General features: G+C 43.4%; 1 long non-coding RNA gene across 1 annotated transcript in view; it reads left to right on the plus strand.

The window, feature by feature from the left end:
- The first annotated feature begins 1,846 nt into the window (after nt 1-1,846).
- The window catches only part of LOC120606290 (uncharacterized), an 85,105-nt gene continuing 66,989 nt past the window's right edge, over nt 1,847-19,962 (plus strand). Inside the window, exons 1-2 of the long non-coding RNA XR_005653859.1 lie at nt 1,847-2,186; nt 7,196-7,310. This is a non-coding gene — a long non-coding RNA (uncharacterized LOC120606290). The remainder of the gene's footprint in view (nt 2,187-7,195; nt 7,311-19,962) is intronic.

A 19,962-nucleotide genomic window follows, 5' to 3' on the forward strand; every position in this document is an offset into this window, starting at 1 on the left:
TGGGAAGGGAAGGAAAAAATATTAAGGAGGGAGAGCAAAGAGTTAGATTCGAAGATGAGCCAAGGCCCAGAGCTTCAGGAACCGAGAGCCGATGCCTCACTTGGTTTCTCCGCAGAGGCCAGACACTATCTGGGTCTCCATTCCCAGGCTCCTGCATCTTCCCGCCAGTGGGTTTGAAAAATTTCTCTCCGATGATTGTGACTCTCAAAATAAGAGGCTATAGGTTGCTTTATTCGGACTCTCGTCCCCTCCCACTTCATGCCCCCCACGCTCCCACATTCTGCAATTCTTGTGAGGCGTGTAAGGATGTGTCTGTGCATTATGGCCTTTTTCTTACTATTCCCCCTTCACGTCCTAGTCATAGGATCCCCAAATGAGTTGGTGGAATGAATTAGAAGCCAAGGAACAGGAGTTGCCGGTGCGATGCGCAGAGAATTCAGGCTTGGGAACATCGCACGGCTCCTTAAAACCAAAAGCCAAAGCGTTTCTGAGAACCAGCTCTGAGAGAAACTGGGATGGGGAGTCGTCTTCTTCTAGTTGACAAATGTTATTGAGGAGACCATCAACTCCCTGGGATTATAGGCTCAACCTAGAGTGAGATTCATTGCAATCAGCTCCAGACACTTTGGCCAAACCTGTAGCCAGACAGGTGAGGAGGGAGGAAGGTTATTAGAGGCCAGAGGAGGTTTAAATATCACGCGCACAAAAAGACATGTTAACTCCTCGTAGAGGAATAATAAAAATCCATCCTCCAACTGACCCACAAGGTTGGGCTGTAAATGGTGGGGGAAATGAAGCAACTTGCCGATCTGCAGTAAGCTTAGGTGCACGCAGGGATGTTTTCTATGTAATTAAAAACAAAACAAAACAAAACAAAAACAAAAAAAAATGGGATGGTGAGATAAGTATCTGAGGGGGCCAGACTTCAGGCGAGAAAAAAGAACCCAGGTACTTTATGCTCCCTCTGCCCCATCCTAATTCAGCAACAGCCTCTGGCTTTAGTGACCTGACCCCAAGGCAGGACAGCTAAGGGACAGCCCTTGGGGGTGGGGAGGAGGGAAGAGGGAGGGTCAAAATATTTTTAGCTCAGAAGCAGTCCTTCTCTGGGAAGATTCTCCTGGCTAAGACTGAGTATTCCTCAACTCATAATAGTAACGGGCTGTTACTGATGTAGAGAATAACACAAATAACGCTGCATCCCACACTTTGTCTTGACAATTCAGCTCAAACCAAAGCTGCTCGCGCCTCTCGGCCCACCCCTCTGCCTTCTCGTCATTCATCCGGACCTACTCCTTCCCTTCCCAAGCCTCACCCCTCTCAGCCTCGCAGATTGCTCGGTTGTGTTTACAAATTTTGCCACATTTGCACAGCAAATAGCTGAGGTTGGGGTAGGGGGAGCGTCGGGCCAGGAGGGATGGTAGCACAATAAAGTACTTGCTACACGTGGAACGCGGGGTCCAAGAGTCATGAGGGGTGAGAGGAGAACGCCCATGACTATTTTCCCCTGCTCCCTCCCTCCTCCCCCATCGCTTGACACAATGCACAAGTTTACCCCTGAACTAGAACCTATTAAATAATTCAATGGTAGCGGTGTAATTTTGGTTGGAACCAGCACGGATTCCCAAGTCGTGACTGCAAAAAGTGAGTAATGCGCGCTGGCTGCGTCATGGCTCTAGTCACAGTTCATTCCGAACTGAGAAGGAATCGTGACTTCGCCTGGAGACGTCCCCTACATGGGAGACGGGGCGAGGGGGGGCACCAAACGGGGGAGGGGGGGTTGGGGGGAAAGACCTATCCAATGAAAACCGTTGCCAGAGGTGCATTTGAACTCCGCCGCTCGCTGCCTCGCTCTCCCCTAGCTGCCGGGTGCACCTCTCTCCCCCACCCGGCCCGCGCGCTTGCTGGCGCGCACGCTCGCTCAGCCTGCGACCCGACGAGTCCTCAACAAGTTGGAGGAAGGCAGTAACGCAAGGGTTAAACTCGGAAAGCCGCAATTACCAAGATCGTGACCCTCCCACACAGAACAGTAACTTATATACTCACCTGGAAGCGCCCGCTTTGCCGCTGGGCAAATACCCGTGGGGGCGGGGAGGGGCGCGAGAGGAGCGGGCCCGTTGGAGAGGGGCTTCTTCAAGCTGGCTGCAGTGTGGACTGGACCAGCACGCTCTTGGGACCTCCGGACCGAGGTAAGGAGAAGGGAGATGGTGTACTGGTCGGTCGGTGGTCGGTAGGCTCACTGGTCGGCTGAGCAGAACTTTTTTCCCAGTTGCCCAGCGCCGCAATCGCTGCAGGTGCGGCCTGTGGAGCCCCCTCTGGCGAGGCGGGCGGGCCGACGCTCGGAGGGTTTGTGCGTGCGTCCGTCGGTCGCTGAGCGGAGGGGAGGCGGTGGGAGGGTGAGTGGGTCGCAGAGCTGAAGAAGGGTGACGGATGGGCGGAGGGGGTGGGTCGACAATGACTTGGAGACAGCGACTGCTTCGTCTGGCTACGTTTTCTCCGGGCGTGCTGAGGAAGAGTGTGTGTGCGCACCCGCGCCTGCCCGCACGTCGATTCCAGGGTTGCAAAGAACAAATATGGCAACTTCCCCCCCAAGTTCTTGGAATGTTTGCAACATCCCACCTTGGCTGTGTTTTTCCCCACAGGGGGGTTACTGCTGGGGAGGGAGATGGTCAGAACGTTCCTTTGCCCACACCGTTCTCCAACACTGATGTTGCGGGTGGGGGGGGGAGGGCAAGGAGGGCATGGCTGGAAAGGCCATTGGAAGGGTGACGCTGCCCTGGGCAGTAGGAGGGCAACCCCTCAAAGTTTGAATGGATAGGATGGCAGAAGGGGCCTAGAGGGAGAGAGGGAGGAGGGAAGGAAGGTGAACGAAGGAAAGAGATTTATTTCTCTCCCTCTTCCATCCTGGTCTCCCTTCTCCCTCTCCTTCCGCCTGCAGATGTTGGAGTCTCCCGTCGCTGTACGAGGCGGTCTGTGAGGGGCTTGCGCCTTGTTGTCCCCCCCAACATTCTGCAGAATGGGTAGGGAGTGGGGGGAGGGCTGCAGCAATGAAAGGGCACCTGAGGCGAGTTGGGCCATTAGACACCCAATATCTAGACAGGTTTGGAGGAAGGTGTGGAGGGAGGAGCCTCACCCTTCCTATGTGAGCATTCAGAACTTTTGGGGGGGGATTGAGATATTCACATATTTCTAGAAATAGGGTGACTAGCATGGACTTTGGGTTTATTTTATGTTCATCTTTGCCTGTCATTTTCTGTCTGAATCTTCTGGCTTGGGTCTCGTTGGGAGAGGTCTCTCTCTTGAACCCCGCTTGCCCAATGTCTTGCACCCCTCTCCTCGCCTGGGCTGGAATAGAACTGGCCAGCTTTTTTTTTTTTTTTTGCAACAACAGTATTTTAACGTGTTCCAGTTGGGTTTGTTGAATAATTAGAAATGGAAATATTTTTTCCTCCTCCTTCTGAAAAAAAAAAAAAAGAGAGAGAAAATGTGAGCTTTCTCCTGATTGGTGGGTGACGATTTTAGTCCGCACCAATGAGCTGGCGGCCTCGTCTGTATTTATTTAGTGCTCTGGGGGAGTTTTTCTCTTTACGCAGCGCCTGTAGTCACGGCTGGAACCTCGGCTGGGGGACTAGGAAGGACAAGAGGGGTTTTAGGGGGAATCCGAACTGTACCTGTTCAGAGATCCACGACCTTGCAGCCAGGGCTGGCGGAGCTCTGATAGTGGAATGGGGAATATAGGACAGATAGGCGGGGAGGCTCGGGGTGCTGGGGCTACGCGAGAGGGGTGGAGGCTGGGCGGCGGGATTCCTAGTTCCCCTCGGCGCTCCTCGCCCTCCACACACCTCGTTGGAGACTGAGCGGGCCGAGTTGGGGGATCGCGGACGGTGTGGAGAAATGCAGGGTTGGGTCCGGGGCTCGAGGAGGGGCGGGAGAGGGCGGGCGGCGCGCGGGGTGGAAAGCCTGAGCCGCGTTGGAGCGCGCTGGGGAGACCCAGCCTGCTCAGCTCCGAGGTTCGGAGACATCCTGGGCAGAAGGCGGCGGCGGCGGCGGCGGCGGACCGAAGAATCCGGCAGACTCTGCCCTTCGCGAATCTTTTTGCGGTCTGGGCTTGCTGTACATAACTCAATAGCCGGAAGCCCTTACCCCAAAAAGCATTCGCGGAGGGCTCACTCGTCGAGAAGATGGCCAGCGATCGCCGAAGCCTACACCTTCCCGAAGAGGCTCGGTCGAGCCTTTCCCATCCCTGTCCCCGTTTTCCACAGAAGAATTCATCCTTTCTCTCCCGTCCTTCCCGCGCTCGCTGAGGCTTTGGTCACCCGCCTGTCCTCTGCGCGGGTCCCCCACCCCCAACTTTTAATCGACTTTGTATCACCGGGGGAATTGGAGCAGGCGATGTGCGTGTGTTTTCGGAGAAGTGGGAAGAAGCTAAAATACAATAAAAGTTTACAGAAGTTGTGTCTTCCCCCCAACCCCCGCCCACCCTCGCAATAACCCCATTCACCCGCTTCACAAAAACAATCTGGTCTTGGGGCTAAGTCAGTACCTGGAATATGAATCAGTCGAGGACATTTTCTGGTCATTTTTGACCCTAATGATACAGCTCTGCAGTATGGGGGTGGGGAAGCCCTTGAGGGAGGGGCAGGAGGCCCTCAGCATCCTCTGTCCTAGCGCAGGGGACCTGGAGGTGAGGGAGCCGCGGTGAATTGGGTGGCTCCGAAAACAGGGAAAACACCCAGGCACCGCCTGCTCCCCTGAGTCCCTTCTTACCCCCCGCACATGCTTCCAACCCAATTTGGGGCGTTTTGCAGCCTCGGGTACCCCTCATCTCGTCTTTTTCTAAACTAAGTATCACGGAAGTGGGTAAAACGGGCGAAAACTGGGGAAACCCCCGCAGAGAAGGAGCTTTTGAGAGATGCAGTTGTACCCGACTCAGCAGCTTAGCAGTAACAGCAGCAGCCCCATCCTGGCCTCTCCAGGCACCCCGTCTTAGAGAGAAGGGCAAAGCCGCAGGGTTGGGGATTGTCTGTGGGTCTCCCTCCTCCCCTTCCACTCATTGCAGTTATGACCACTTTGGTTACAAGTGACACAAATTAGGCCTTCGCCATGCTCTGCGCCCCGTGCCCTTTGCCAGCTAGAAACATTGCTAGACGCCCTTAGGGACGGGTCCAGATGGACACCCAGACACACACGGGTGTATTCGGGAATGGACACGGATAGAGGATGCATCTCAGAATATGAGAGTCCAAGCCCCGAGGGCTGCGAAGCTACACATTTTAGGGGAGGGCCTGAGTTCTCCCCGCACCCCAACCACCGCTCTTCCAGCAAACTAAACGCCCACCATCATTCCCCTCTCGATTAGCTGAGCACCCAGACTCTACCTCCTTCCGAGTAAGAAAAGGGCCACGGAGGCTGAGTGTGCTGGACAGAGTCAATCTTTCTAGCTCAGCTTGCGGAAAGGCGCCCAAGGCGAGGACTTCAAGCTCTAGGGCTAAATCAGAGCCCCTCTCCCCTGATAAAGGAGACTTCCCCTCCCTGATTGCGTATTTTGAAAGAGTAAAAGGGTCTCGAAGACTTGCAAAGGAGATGGAGCAGAAGAAAAAGCTCTGGGGGGGTTTCCTTCCCGCCTCTCACCTGGGGCCGTCTGTGGAGCGATAGCTTCGGCGAGGGAGAGGCGGAAGAGCCGCGTTAGATTAAAAATAGCTTCACCTTGTGTCCCTCAGCTTCTCTTTTGTCTTTTGCTTCTTAAACTCCCCTCCTTTCCCCAGCCAGGAAAAAAAAAAAAAAAAAAGTCCTCCTCTCTCTAGAAGCCTGATCCTCCACCAGATTTGGGAGAGAGGTGACTTAAGAGAAGTGAACTTGCACAGAAGGTGTTGAGCAACTGGAGCGCAGGCAGCTGGGGGTTACTGTGTCCCTAGTCCCCTCCCTTCTCCTACAGAGGCTAGGTTTGGGGCTAGGGCTCCAGAGCCCAGGAGCACCGGGCCGAAGCCGGCGTCGTGCACGCCTGAGCCAGTCCTCGCCTCTGCTCAGCCAGACAACTGTTGCTTCCTCGAAGAAGCTACTGCTGCTGCAGCTCAGCTGCTGGGGCGGCTGCACGCCGGGGCTAAGGCTGCCCACTTTTAACCTGGGTTGGGGGTCTTGCCGAGAGGGGTGTCTCATTCCGGATGGGATGGAATAAAGGACCCCCTCCCCTTCTCCTTCACAATAAGTGAAAACCTGTGGCTTTTTGTGCGTCTTTCCCTCCCTTTAGGACGGTTAAGCCAGCCTAAGACCAGTGGGAGTTGATCTCCCCCTTTCTCCCCACTTTGCCTTTGCTGAGGAAGGAGGGCAAGGAGAGGGGGAAATCTTTTTGAACCCTCAAACTGTTAATGCACACCCCTCTTGAAAATAGCCGCATCCCCTAGTAAGACAGGGACCTGATGGAAACTTCCAGACACTCGCATCTGATGCCCACCCTTTCAGCCCCTGTAGGGAAGGGAGGAACAGCTCGAGACCCTTCCTCACCCCAATCTCCTTCTCCCTGGGGAGGAAGAAGTTTTCAGGAAGCTGCTGGGGGAATTTGGTCCCTCCCGCCCAGTTAACTAGCTTAGCTTTTGCTTGTGTTAGAAAATCAAGACCAGGGGTTGCCTCTGGAGCTAAGGAAGGGGTGAAGGTACCACGGAACCCCCTCCCCACCTCCTGCCCTCTAGTGGTTGGGCCAGGCCAGGGAGTTCTGCATGCTCTCACCCTCCGGCTCACTTTTGACTGCTCTGCATCTGCTCTGCTCCCCCGCTGCCTCTCCTTCCCTGCCCATAGCTAGAGCCAGGTTTCCTCCCTTTATCGGCTTTTTTTGCCCCCTCTATCCTCTTTCCAAGACCTGTGGTTGCTTTGAGTCCCTCTGCCTGAACTGCCTTAGGCTCAAGGCAAAGGAAGGGATCGAGTCAGAGGTTTTGGGCACATTTACTGCAATCCCAGACCAGGACCCTTTTTTCTATCCCAGAGACTTCTCAAACTGGGGGACTTTGTGGGCACCTCTGAAAAGCTCTCCTCTTGCATCAGCACCCCTACCTTGCAGCTCTTGGCCCAGACATGCCCTTCTGCCCTCTTCCTTCCCTCCAGCTTCCCCACTACTTGATTTCCTGTGAAATGTCCCAGCCCCCAATCTCTCCCATCCTCTTCCTGAGCCAGCAGAGTAAACTTACCCATCTATTTGCCCTTCCAGGTGGTCCAACCTGTCCTGACACATGGAGGTCTGCATGAGAGGTAGCCACTGGAAAAGGGGTTCTCAGAGACCACAGGAGTGGAAGAGTCTGGACAAATGAGCTCTGGAGTCCCAGGTGAGTACAGATGCCTCAGCCCACTGCCCCTTGGCCTAGGCAGGCCCACAGGGCCTCTATATACACTCCCCACTCAGTGAAGGGACACAGGGAAGTCAGGGAGGGACTGTACTCAATGGCTTAGCTTTTGGCAAAGAAAGGCACCCAGCATAGAGGTCAGAGGGAAGGACACAGTACCCCGTGAGGCAAGCCCCCTTCTTGTCTTATTCCCTAGAAGGACTTGACTCTTGGTGTGTGGAGGTTACCTAGCCCTTACTACTTACTGAGAGGCACGGGCCTTACTCAGTGAGGCTCACAGTTCCCTCTCCACCTCTATTTCCTGGGCTATTTCAGGCTTCTCAGGGGCCCAGGAGAGGTGCAGAGTTGAAGGGTCATTTGCTGAGCTCAGTTTCTTGGAGGAAACTGAAGCATTGTGTTATGTCTCCTTAACTGGAGTTCAGCATAGGACATATACGAGAAGTTTTAGGTTATGGATTTTTTCTTTGAAGGGTAGGCATTAATCTCTAAATACATTTACTTTTTCTATTAACCAGCAAAATTATTTGCTGCTACAGAGCTTTTGTTTAGCTGCCTTTCTGAGCTTCAGTGTCATACTGTGATTCTTATTGGGGAATTCAGTGCAGAGCTTGGCAGAGAATTTTTAAACCGGAAGGCTGTAGGTTTTGTGAGGAAAGGAGAAACTGAGCAACCTGGCTAATCTTTGGATGTTAAGTGAGTAAAATGTGGGAAGCTGCAAGGAATCTTAGAGGGAAACTTGAGGCTCATGGCAGAACAGAAGCGTATTACATGGAAGATTTCAGATCATTACAACACAGACCTATTTGCTCTGTTAATTAAATGACTGCTACATGGGTTTTGTGAAATGTTTACATTTTGAGAGTGGAACTCAAATAATAAATAAATTGACAGGAAATCCTCTATAATCCCATCACATAAAGTGAAGGCTAGGTCTTCAAATCATTGGCTGAACTATCTTTTTTAAAATTCCCCTTTTGAATATAAGGATCTGAAGTTTGCAGCATCTGTCTTAGACTAGCAATAGGGTTGTCGTTCATTCCATGAGATTAACATTTCTCCCATCTCCCCTGTAACTGATACTTCAATTGCGTTGTAGAGAAATCTAGGAAAATGATATGAGGGTTGGGTGATTTTTTATTTGTTTTTTGGCTGAAGGGTAACCTCTTCTGATTATGTTTGAAAAATCTGTTGATGGGTTAAACCTCAAACTTAGATATCATATGTAACATGCAAAAGCTGGGAAGAGCTATAGAGAATATATAGACCAATACCTTTGTTTTATAAAACAAGAAACAGAGGTTCAGAGAGGTTACGTGATTTTACCAAGGTCACACAGTTGGAACTTGAATCCAGGTTGTTTATTGTCTGCTCTGGGTTCTTTCTGTTTCACTAAATCTTTTCTACCACTACCAAATAATATGGATAATCGATAAACACAATCTAGGGCATCGTAACAGATTTCCTTCGGAAACATGTTGCATTTGGGATGCCAGAGTTCAAAGAAGAGTTTACCGAAAATTTTTTCTGCTGTCAGTTAGCATTCTGGGAGTATCTCTATGTTTAGAACAGCTCTCGTCCTCGGCTGATGACTCGGCCCAGACCTCAACACCTCCTTGTTGGCCTCAGTATGCTGAGGGAGTCACCAGCACAAGAAATTTGCTATGTCACAGAATCAGAGAATTGGTCTTTTTCAAAAATCTCTCCTGGGATGAAGCAGTGCCCTGAGGACTAAGCCCCTCTCCCTATTTCTCTCCTCTGGGTGGTAGTTTGAGTCTCATCCTTCTTGCCTGCTGTGCTTGATTGTGAACTCTTTCAGTGGGTAGTAAGGCCTGTCCTGAATTCTCCCAGGTTCTCCTAATTACTTTACCAGCAAGGAAGGCCCTTCAAAAGGAGCCTTCGAACCAGGCAGGGAATCTGATTCCTGTCTCTCAGATATCTTTTAGAATGCTGCAGGTCACCTGCTCATAGGACAGCTGCTTGGCCTGGTCAATTTTAAGTTTAAGATTTACCATCACCCTTAGATCTAACTTCACTATTTCAGCTTTATATATTTCCATCAATAACAGCCATTTCTATGCCATATTAATCATGTCTTCAGCACATAGGAATGGTAGCCATGCAGTGTGTGCTATCACAAATAAATCATTCTGGTGGCCTTTTTCATAGACTGTCCCTCCTCTTTGCTCCCCTACCTTCCTTTTGGGACATGCACTAGCTGGCAGCTTCTAGCTAGGAAATAAAGTGCATGTCTCTGCTTTAAAAGTAATGGATTTGGAGGAAGAAAAATGAAATGGAATGAAAGATGGAATTAGGTTAAAAAGCAAAACGAAACTAACTAGCAGTGGAAAGAGTTAAAAGAGCTAATTCTATCTGGTCCTGACTACTTAGGCTCATGACCTTGCGGTTATAGCCTTTCTAGGCCTCAGTTTCTCCATCTGTAATATTAGGTACTTTATTGCTTAGACCCCTTCGACCATTCATTTATTCAACAAATGTTGATTGTTTTTTCAACAAATGTTTATTGAGTCCCTACTGTGTATCAGGCCTTATTCTAAGCACTGGAGATATAAATAAAATTATTCTCTCTTTGATAACCTAATGAAGCTCTGGAACTTATTCCCAGAAAAACAAAACAAAAAAGGGAAAAAACCCCACAAATATTTTATAAACAACTTCCGGGAGTTCATGACCACCCTAGGCTCATGGACCCCAAATTAAAATTTTTCATCTAGTTAGTCTCTAACACCTACAATTTACAGTATTTAAGTTTGAAGCTTAGGTTACATTGTCAAATCTTGATTTTTATCTGCTCTTTATTTTTTTTTCCCCCTAGTACCATTCTGTTACATTTTTATCATAAGTTTTGGTACTCCTTTTTTGGAGAACAAATATTTGGAACTTAGTTAATACATAGCAAATGACTAGAATAAATGTTGAACAGAAAACGAGTAACTGAAGGGCAAGGCATTCGTGAGCTGAGGGACAAAAGCAAATGAGAAGTTTTAATGACCCAGCCTAGCCAGGTCCTTCAGAATTTCCAAGAGATAATCTGTCTTTTAGGCTAAGTGTTCTTGGCAAAGTCTGGTGATTCAGCAGAGGGAAGAGAGGTTTGTGTTGGAGCTGCACAGTGTAAAGTCTCAATGTCAAGGCTCGTAGCAAAGATGGGTTTCCTTCGGTGCTTTTGACCACCAGGGAAAAGCACAGCTAGATGGGACAGGGATTCCTTGAGGAGGAAAGGAACAGTCCATTTGTTGGATTGTTAGGTTGGTAGACTGGCCCAGTTGGGTTGGCCTTGATGGGTTGGTAGACAGTTTCTACGCAGCATAGCAGGGGGCTTTATGGCAGGCAATTCTGCTGAGGTCTTCAGCAAAGAAGAAATTGGGAGTCTTTAAGGCCCAAAATGGACATGGGAGTGTGCCAAGGTTTCTTCTTAGTTCCCAGTCTTTCAGAGCCTCTTTCTTCCCTGCCTTTAGGGACCTCATAATTCCTCCTTGCCATGAAGAAGGCCTAAGCTTTTTCATTTAGGACAAAGGACATTTACTAACTGTAGTATTGATCGGGTACTGATGCAAATTTTATATTCAGAGAGAGCTGGGTGCTCTTATTTAACACTCCCAGGGTGCACAGCCAGTGGAAGTCACTACCGGGAGACCACCCTGGAAGTGAAAGGCCCAAATTAGGACTTGAACTTGTAAAGACTTTGTGGTAGATTGTGGGAAGATAGGGCGAAGTGTGTGAAGTTCTACTTAAGCAAAAAAGCAGCAGATTGCTACTACTAAGGCTAAATTATAGAAAAATCCATGAAAATACAGGCTGGTCCTTTTCATTTTCTCAATTTCCTCATCTGTAAAATGCAGATAACAGCAACGGTAAGGTTCCGATGAGGATTAAATGAGATTTTTTGCATGGAAAGCATTTCATACCTAATCAGTGCTCAATAAATGTTAGTTGTAGTTGTTATTATTACTCTTATTATTACTGTAGTTTTTTTTTTTTTCCTGCTTGACACATATAGCAAAGGCATACAAGGCTTAGATCATAAAATCAGCAGTCATAGGACCAGAGCTATTCGCTGAGTGACAGATAAAAGATAATCTTTTCTGGAAGCATCTGTCCATTTGCTCCATAGCCTGCCAGTGCCCCCAGGATTACCCGCCTGGGAGCAAATCAGAAGGGCCGATAGGAAAATCTTTTTCTCTACTTTATGCATCCTTACACAAAGATTATCTCTGTAGTTTCATTTCTCTATAATTTTTTCCTTTCAAGTTCTTTTAAAAATCTATTGAATTTAATCACAATTGTTTTTGCAAATCACTCTGTACTTTAAAAAACAAACAAACAAATAACAACAGCAACAACAAAACTTGATCAGGGAGAAAAAGCAATTCACTTAGAATACTTGACATTTACCTTTTATTTTCAGCTTATATCCAGTCCTAAATTTTCAGAGCTTAGGTCACTCTTGCGAGGAAAGGATAAAGGAAAAATAGAAGGGCGAGAATAGATAACACTATTTGCTGTTATAAATGATGTTTTCTATTTCCTTTTTCTAGATATTTTATATTCGTTCTTTCCTTCTTACAGCTTCACTTTTCACAGTCTTATAAATCTTTTCATCTTTTGTTACCCCCGGAAAAATAAGAAAACAACAATCTTTGCTGTCCTCCCTTTGATCCACTTAACTTGTCCCATCAGGCATTACTTTTTACTCTTAGCTGCAAATTGCAGGGGTGATTATAGGGCGAATCTGATGTGATCTCTATTTTTTCTGGGTAACAGTAGGAAAAAAAGGGCTGGGGCCATATTTGTACCCCCAAACCTGTTGAGCAAATCCGAGGCCATTCCAAAGAGAAAGGAAAAGATTTTTTTTGTTGTTTATTTATGTTATTTAATTTTCATAGAAACTGGAGGCTTCTCCAGAGACCTTTCAACATTTTAAGCCGGAGCTTACCCATTGCTCTATTCAGTGACTTTTCTTCTCTTTCTTTAAAAAAAAAAAAAAATCATAATAAAAAGCCCAGTGACATGTCAGAGGTGGTCAATGCAGTGATCTTTGCCACTTTTCTTTGTAGCCTTCTAAGTGGAATAGAGAAGCGGCATAGTTTGAGGACTCAGTAAAACCTGATGGCTGAGAGCTGTGGGCTTTGAGGCCAGTGGGACCTAGTTTTACTCCCCAGTTCTGCTCTTTTCAGCTGCATGCCTTTGAGCAAGTTCTACCTCTGAATCAGTTTACTCATCTGTGAAATGGTGATATTCAGTACCCATTTCATAAGGTTGTTGGGGAGATGAAATGAGATGTCAGTTAACACTCACTACATACTTCAGGCATGTAGTATGGACTCAACCATTATTGTTAAGACAGGTCTATGCAGACCTAGGACTACATGTAGTCCTAGACTAGTTGGGAGAGTTGAAATAGGAATAAGGAAGCAGAAAGGTAAAGTCTCTAGGAGTCATAATCACATATGAGTCTAAAGTCAAGGAGTGTCCGGATCAAGATTTTCTAGAGGTTGTGAACTGGGCAGAGGACCAGTCTAGAACTGAACAAATGGACCATGAGGGGAGCTTGCTCAGGGCTTCCTGGCCTCGAAGGAGAGCTGGTCATTCAAACTGCAATGATTTATACCACATCAACCCTTTAATACCTCAGTAGGCAAATTAACTCTCTAAGGGAGTCATGATCCTCAGGATCAGCTCATCTTTGAGGCCCAGAACTTAGCTTAGTAGGAAAAAAAAAAAAAAAAACAAGCACAGAAATAGTTTTACTATTTATTTCAAGGTGGAGTGAGAGAGTTTCTGTTTTTTGGTTTGTTTGCTTGCTTGTTTTTTTGTTTTTGTTTTTTGGTTTTTTTTTTTTTGTTTTAATTAAGGAGTCTCCTTCACCCTTTAAATTTGTGGCAAGAACATTGAGTCAGGGATGAGAAAAAGAGCAGAAAACCTACTTGCGAGAAGTGGGGGTTCTATGAACCAAAATGAAATTGTCTGGAAAATTCTATATTTCTCAGCTGGTTAAAAGGCAGTAAGAAAATGGGCAGCCTATAAATTAATTAGAAAAAGTGAATCAAATATAACCCTCCAAGCTTTATCCTTTAGATTTCCACCACCTCTGAATGTTAACAACACGTTTAATGAAATAATATTTATATAAAAGAGAAATACAGTTTTTCCCTAATGAATTTCCTTATGCCTAACTTTCTTTTTTAATTTTAAAATACATATAGGCAGGAGAGCATAGAAGCTGTCATTTATAATAAAATTTTAAAAGGAAAGAAAAAATTTTATTGATAGCTTCCTGAATTAAAATTTGCTCATTAAAATGTTAAAGAGTTAAAATGAAAATGTTAAGAAAAAACATTATAGGCTGTAACACTAATCTAGTATTTTCACGTACTTACAGGTTTATAAAACCCTCCAATTCAGATATTTCCCTCTCGAAGTTACCCTTGAGACGTTTGTCCAGGAAAAAAAAAAAAAAACCTGTTTCACAAGAAATTTTTGCATTTAAATATGAAGCTGTCATGAAAACAGTTGATATCTCTTCAAATAACAAACAAATATTTAAAAAATACAAATACAAGCTTATTGCTTTTTTGAGGATTAGCTATTAGGTTTTGCATTTATTTTCATGATGCTTTATAATTCTGAGAGAAAGGAGAATATTTTTTAAAGAAGGAAAACCTTTTAGAATAAACTATACGATTTTCTTTTCATTTTATGACTGAAAATCTTTCTCAGTGAGCTACTCCTCAGCTACTTTGACATTTAACATGAAGTTTTGTTTCTTTTTTTGTTTGTTTTCTGTATAGTCTACAACACTAAAGGAAATTGATCTAAGTAAAGATTATCATTTCAACAAAGATTAAATATCTAAGTAGATATTTGATATATGAATATAAAACATTAATTTTTCATATGGCACAAAGAAAATATAACTTTCCACAGAGAGATATGTGATTAATATTCTTATTTTTAAAAGGTGTGCCACTTTCTTCTACTATTCATAAATTCATTTCTTAATTTGAAAACAAGACCTCTTTTTGAATTAATCTTTTTTAGTTAGACGTATAATTTTTAGTTAAAAGATTTTTCCAGATACAATTTTAAACTGAGAGCATTTTTTTTACTAACATAAATCTTAAGAATTTATGTTTTAGCACTAAGTTGATTTTATCTTTTTCCTTTCTATATATGCTCAAGGATTATAAAATTTTAGATCTTAATATAACACATAAAAATAGGTTGTTTTATTTACAATAGTTATCCTTATAAAAGGATTATACATGTCACTAACTAGAGACTATTATCTATTTACTGCTTTGCTTTTTGGCAAAAATATTTTTGTTGTTGTTGTTTTTTTTAATGTAAGAGAGCCTTATAATAAAAGTAGTAGATTCTAATAGTTGCTTGATGAGTCATATTATAGAATGAAATGGAGTTTATATAAATTCCAGAAATTATTGTAACAAAAAATTATTTATCAAAATAAGTATAAAAACCCAGGTTACAGAATTGGTCCAAATTCAATATTTTTCAAAATTTCATAAATCTTTGTTTCTCATACCTTGCATCATGATTACCAACCTGTTGCATCTAAATGTACTATGTCTGCCATAGAAAAGAGATGAGGCATGAAATGATTAAAATGATTATACACAGTTATACATATATATGTCCATACACACAAGTCTTTTTTTATTCTTCCTGTGCCTGTTAATATACACCTTTATGGAGAAAAAATATGGCTTATATAACTATCTTTTTTTTTAATGGAGGTTTTATGGTAGTCAGGAAGGGAAGTGAGTTCTGTTAATTCTGTTAATTCTGATGCCTCTTAATTCTTCTTTTGCTTTAAGGGTATCAGAATTATATTTTTAATGTCATGTACTCTTGGAGGCTAATATATGTTTACTGAAAATAACAAAGGGAGTCTGCGATCTTAAAAGATCCTCAGAAGATGAGGGAGATATATGTCACCAGCTAAGAAGTGACTTGGAGAGGACAGGGTAAAGAGATATAGGAAATTTCTTCCGACATCTTAGCTCTGTGATGTCATCAAAACCTTGAAATTGTATATTCGACATCCACCCATTTGCTGGTAATTTCATTATGGTGTTTTTGTTTGTACAGGCGCCTGCACACACATGCACATATATACACTATCACGAGCAGAGACGCAAGCCCATCTTTCTCACTTAGAAGGCAGAACTTAACCATTTGTATCTGAAGGTACCCCAATGTTAAAATATACTCACACTGGCTTGGGCTAACTAGTATACTAGAAGATGTGAATTCCTCTAAGTTTCATTTAAAATTAAAGTGAAGTATACCACATAAGCTAAATATTGACATTATTTTTGACTTAGGATATTTTTTTTTTCCCAAAAGTAAGTTACCCTCAACTCTAAAACAAACCTTAGAACCCTTTTTGTCTTCTTTAAAAGGATTGATTATGGAACTGTGCAGTTATCAGTCTGACAATGCTAAATCAAAACATCTTTAAATAAATACAATTTTAATCTCCAACTTTGAATATGGGGACATTCCAACAATGGTGTAGGAAAGGCACTTTCTAGAATGGTTTAGTATCGGTATCATATAAAAAAAAGTAAATTGTCAAATTTCTAAATCCTGTAAAAAGAGAAAGAGCACTGATTTTATTTTCTCTTTGTAAGCTACCTTGAGATGCTTAGAAGGAAAGGAATAGGTAATATAATTATAACCTTCGATGTTGCTGTACTGCCATTATTTACTGATGTTTTTGTTATTAAAATACTGTTAATAAGCAAAAAGAAAGTAATATATGTATAGCAGGATAATTAAAGAAAAAAAAGTAAAATATAAAAAGAAAAGGGAAAGAAAAGAATCTGACCATAGGAAATTAAATTTAGAGGACTATTTGTGGTAGGTTTAAACTCATAATATAAACATCAAATGAAATTCTCTGTGCCACTCTCTTCATGCAGGAGCACACATACATAAACCCAAAATTTACACACAAGAAATATTTTTAAATTGATACGCCGAGCTCATTAAAAACTTCACTGTTGTTAAATTTTGCCATCATATTCTGGTAAATAAAGAAATCAGTATTCTCTGAAAGAGATTTCATTTTTCCAAACTAGAATCAGAATTGAAAGGGGAAAAGGTCAGTTCATCCTTTACCCTGATAATTGGATTAAGAGATTGTTAACTTTTTAAAATCTTAATTACTCCATAATGACACAATCCTTAAAAAAGTAGTAATTATTTTAAAATATCCTGAATAAAAAAAATACAGCTTTAGGGAAAGATCTTTCAGGAAAAAAAAAAAATGCTAGCAATTTTTACAAAACCAAACAAAAGTTGAATCTATTTTATTAATATATTGAAAATATAGAATTGGGGAGAAATGTTCTTTAGATAAAATCTTCAGCAAGTAAAAACAGACATTTTATTTTAGGAAAAGACTCAATATACTGGAAAAAATACTCTTAAAAGGATACTAAAATATATAAGGAAACTGTCTTAAAAATATTTTATTGAACTTTTTGCTCAAAATTTTATGAACTGGTTTGGTTTTCTTTTTTCTTTTTTAAAATTGTGTTGCTTGAACAATACTGATCTCTAAATTGAGCCCCTCCTTGTATACTGGCTTGGTTTGGCCTTCTCACAGCTAAGGAACTGACTGTATTTAGCTGGAAGTTCCCTGTTGTACAAAGAGCCCTTCTGCATCTTCCATGTTTGCATTAAAAATAGGTTTTACTGCGGAACATATATTAGTCCTTGTTTTTCTTTTCCCTTTTTATTTTGGATATTTGCTTTTTCTTCAGAATTTTACATGATGCTACCCCCACCCTCCCCAAAAGTACCCAATCAAAAAATAAAATTGATCTCCTTTTTTTTTCTTTTTCTTATTTTTTTAAGATTTTTTTTTTTTCCTGGAAAGCAAATACCTTTCACTTATAGCAAACTAATAGTCCTTATTTAGTGAGCTTCTTTTTATTGGGACCACTGTGGCATTTCTACACTCGAGCCAAATTGTTATGCAGATTTGGGTGAAACAATCTTGGTGGAAATATCAGAACTGCACACAATAAATATCTGATATAAACAAAGGTGTGAGCCTGACCCTAACTAACAGTGCAGAAAAGTCCCTGGATGCGTGGTTTTCTCTGACGGCAGAGGGGGCAAAGGACTCTGTGTATCCTTGGGGAGATAGAGATCTGTAGTGGGCCCCATCAAAATCAAGGTGAAGGGTATCTGGTTAATGATGCTATTTCTATATGCACAGACTTTGTACATAAGCGTCTTTTCACTCAAACCTACCTGTGGGAAGGGTTAGTCCAGTCTGATGGTCTTGAAAACAATAGCTGAATTCAGATCAACTGGTTATTAAGCAGTGAGTGATATGCTTTCATTGATTATCTGACAAAGTCAATTGTTACATGCTCCCTCCCCGCCTTGTAGAAGTTGCTGCAACGCTGCTGATTTATTTCTTCATATTGAACAGAAGATCTGTCTGGATGATTAGTCAGATGTTAGATGTAAATGAAAAGAATTTACTTGTTAATGTCGATCATTTAGTTCTATTGGTCTGTGGATTTTTAAAGCAATCTTCAATAGTAAGACTAATGTATTTAAAACGAACACTTATTAGGTTCCTATTAACAACAACAACAAAAAATGGTAACCCCTAGTGGGGAATATGCAAGCAAAGTTTTTACTATTTAGGCATTTATTTGAATAAATTAAAAATTTTCTTGAAAATATACTTTCATGGATTGATAGCTTTCCACCTCTCCCACAAATGCACACACAGAGAAACACACAGAGGACACACACATATTAAGAGAGAGAGAGGGAGAGGGAGAGGAGGAGAGGGAGAGGGAGAGAGAGAGAGAGAGTGCGTGCGAGAGATTGCCCTGTTTACATAACATTTCATATATTTTGGTGTTTTGGGGTTGGCCTGAGGAATGAGGCAATTTCCAAGGCATTTCGCATAGGCTCATTCAACATATAATCTTAGAATTTTATGGAACTGAGAGGGACCCTTGAGTTCATGCAGCCCGAACTCCGCATTTTACACAAGTTAAAACTGAAGCAGAGTGAGGGGCACCATTTTGCTTTAAGTCCACTGACAATTAGTGAGGGGTCTGGAGTTAGAACATCTAGTCTGATGAGGTCTGGTTCTGGGCAGAATAGAGATGGGATGCTGAGTTCCTGATTGAAGCAAAGAAAAACAAGCAGAAAAAAAGATGGTACCTTTTCTGGCCAAGGCATTTTTCTAAGACAGACTTATCAAAGATCTAAATATTTGTCACCTTTTCTTTAGGCCATCCAACTGAGTTTTTATTAGTCTCTTTCTCATTTCTTTCAAGTCCCCTAAAAGGAGACATAGTGACCTCCCATCTGAAGTTAAGAACTCAAACACCTTCTTTCATAGAGTAACACAACAAACACTTAGGAACACCTGAAATATGTAGCACTCTGCTACATATTAGCAATAGAAAGATAAATTACATGATGTCTATGGAAGTGCCTGGCACCCACAGTAGATGTTCAATAAATGTTCATTCACTTCCTACTTATAAGGACAGAGTTAAATCAAGACAAATTTAAACAGCAACTAATACAAGGCAAAATGAATTAAGTCTAACTAGAGGTCAAAACAAATTGCCGTAGCACTGAAAGGAAGAGATGCTTAATTCTGATGGGAGTGCAGAGGGGATGAGGAGCGTGTGAGCCGTACCTAGTAAGATGAGTAGGATTTTAATAGAAAGATAATGAATAAAGACATAGCTGGCTGTGAGAACTTCCCAATAAAGGTCTGAGGTGGTGGGTGCATGGTGTATTCTGGAAATGTCAGGTGATATATTTGAGTGCTGGGTGATTAGAATGATGAAGAGGAAAAGAAAGCTACAAAGATGGGGGCCAGATTGTAGAAAGGGATGAATGCTGAGCAAAGGACTTTGTGCTAATTTTGAAGGCATTGCAGAGCCACTGAAGGCTTTAGACTAGGGAATTGGTCACTGGTGACAGTATTAGGGAGTGTTTGGAAGAGCAAGAACATGGAAATGGGACCTGCAGGCGGCTCGAATTAGTTCTGGCCGTTAGGAGAGACCTCCTGCTCTTTCAATAGTGCTTCAAAGGAAGTCAAGAGACGGTGATGATGCTTAATAGAAACTCGATTAAGGTGACACCATCTATGGGATCACAGAGCTTGGTGGTCTGAGGAGCTATATGGGCCTTAGTTAGACTTCCCTGTAGAACTCAGATATCCAGTACCAGCCAGTGCCCTCCAAGCAGCAGCCAAGTTTTTGGGTCCCCTGCTGTGTGTATGTGTTATAAAGTGACCCTCCTGGGGTGGAAAACCTCACAGCCTGGGTGAAAGAATGGCCTCCAAATATCCAGTGTCCACCCAGAGTTACGTTATGTGTCTTATATGTCACTTAGGCTTCTTCGAACTTTGTCCATGGATAAGGTAGTAGTACCTCCTCCCGCAGGGTGCGGAGGCTTCAGCTTCTTCGAAGGATCAGTTTCTTGAGCCTGGGGTCTTTTTCTCTCCAAACCTGATCTCAGTGAAATCGATTCACTCCTCTTGCATCCCCATCTCTGTTCCCCATTTCCATTCATGCCAGTCGGAAAAGTATCTTTG

The sequence above is a fragment of the Pteropus medius genome, unplaced genomic scaffold (genome assembly GCF_902729225.1).
Source record: "Pteropus medius unplaced genomic scaffold, Ma_sr-lr_union100, whole genome shotgun sequence".
Lineage (NCBI taxonomy): Eukaryota > Metazoa > Chordata > Mammalia > Chiroptera > Pteropodidae > Pteropus > Pteropus medius.